At 44.2% G+C, this 1,779-nt stretch overlaps 1 pseudogene; it reads right to left on the bottom strand.

The window, feature by feature from the left end:
- Positions 1-311: 311 nt before the first annotated feature.
- On the bottom strand, positions 312-1,139 carry LOC120857146 (annotated as a pseudogene).
- Positions 1,140-1,779: the final 640 nt, after the last annotated feature.

The following is a 1,779-nucleotide window of genomic DNA, read 5'->3' as shown; positions in this document are numbered from 1 at the left end:
CTGAACTGAGCTGAACTGAACTGAACACAGCACATTAAGCTTTAGACACTTGGAAAATAAACCACATAAAAATTGGACAAGATTCCCAACCTACATGTTCAGAATCAGGTGTTCACAGTTGCTATCTGGTGACTGTACATGGTTCAAGAGGCAACAGAGGCAACACACAGATACTTGGAAGGACTTGGACCACTATCATCAGGAAGCACATTATGTTACCCCTGTGTCGTGTCCCATTCCACCTTTCTCCAAGGTGGTCTCATAATTCTGGAATGACAGGTTCAGCGGATACAAAATGAAGACAGACAACACAACGTTTACTTTGTGGAGACATCCTAACTCCTACTATGCATGCATGGTGATCTTGAATGTAACTCATCCTAAAAACTTGTCATGGTCATTCTGGGCTTTTAGATTGGGTGATCCATCAATCTCGCACTCAACCATTGCTTCTTTTATGTCAGCATCACTACCAAGGCTGAGCTGGATGGCAACTAGTGGCTGCAGGTAGCTCCCATGCAGTTTTTTCCCCATAATATGGAAAATATTTTAAATCTATCTTTCCATTGGGAGGATAAGTTGATAGAACTGCTGTGCTTTCCACTCTTTGCAATACCGTCTATCCTTGGTTCTCCTTGAGGCTGTAATACAATTGTTCTGTTAATTTTTATAAGAACACAAGGGTTTCCTACTTGGTAGCCAAATGTGGGATCATCCACACCACTGCATGCTTCAAATAAGGCAAGAGGAAACTGACATGCTGTGTATTCTGGAACCTTCTGCGCAAAAAACATTCCAGTCTGTGAGATCGTTCTATTCTTCTAAGCCATATGGCTTTAGAAATTTCTTAAGGTCATCGATTCTGAATCAGACAGGCTGAGTGAAAAATCCAACGCCAATACTGGTTTTGGAAAAACTGTAAGTCCTGGACTAGGAATCTGGTCATGATATTTTGGAACTTCATCGCTCAGAGTCTGAAGCATGGTCCACATTGTGAATGAAAAGAGTGCAGCCAGGAACCCATAACAGACTAGGTGGAAGAGTACGATCAAACCCCAGCTCTTGGTGGTCCGGTTGTAGATGAAGAGCTTCCACTCGGTCAGGCTCTGGTTGAAGGACTTCTTGTCTTTCTTCATCATGGTGTGTGTGCCATTGACAAGGGGAGCTGCGGCCGTGGGGGTGGAGCAGTGAGGAGCGCGGAGACGTGTCCAGGCTCCAGCAGCACAGCCCAGCTCCAGCACAGCCCAGCACCAGCCGCGGAAGACCACGGGGCTGAGGAAACCTCCTGGCTGTGGAGAGCGGTCAAACCAACCGTGCTGAGCTGCACCTAGCTGGGCTGCCACTGGACTACAGCTCCACCCTCTGGGGCCAATCCCTGCGCTGTTCAGCCCCCCAAGAAGTTTTTTGTATAGTTCTTCTGTGTATTTTTGCCACCTCTCCTTAATATATTCTGCTTCTGTTAGGTCCATATTGTTTCCGTCTTTTATTGTGCCTACCTTTTTCATGAAATGTTCCCTTGGTATCTCTAATTTTCTTGAAGAGATCTCTAGTCTTTCCTATTCTACTGTTTTCATGTATTTCTTTGCATTGTTCACTTAGGAAGGCTTTCTTATCTCTCTTTGCTATTGTTTGGAACTCTGAATTCAGATGGGTATGTCTTTCCTTTTTTCCTTTGACTTTCACTTTTCTTCTTTTCTCAGCTATTTGTAAGGACTTCTCAGACAACCTTTTTGCCTTTTTGCTTTTCTTTTTCTTTGGAATGGTTTTGATCACCACTTC

This window comes from Oryx dammah, unplaced genomic scaffold (assembly GCF_014754425.2).
Source record: "Oryx dammah isolate SB20612 unplaced genomic scaffold, SCBI_Odam_1.1 HiC_scaffold_2, whole genome shotgun sequence".
In the NCBI taxonomy this organism is placed as follows: domain Eukaryota; kingdom Metazoa; phylum Chordata; class Mammalia; order Artiodactyla; family Bovidae; genus Oryx; species Oryx dammah.
The sequence above is the reverse complement of the archived record's forward strand: the minus strand, read 5'-3'. Positions and strand labels throughout refer to the sequence as shown.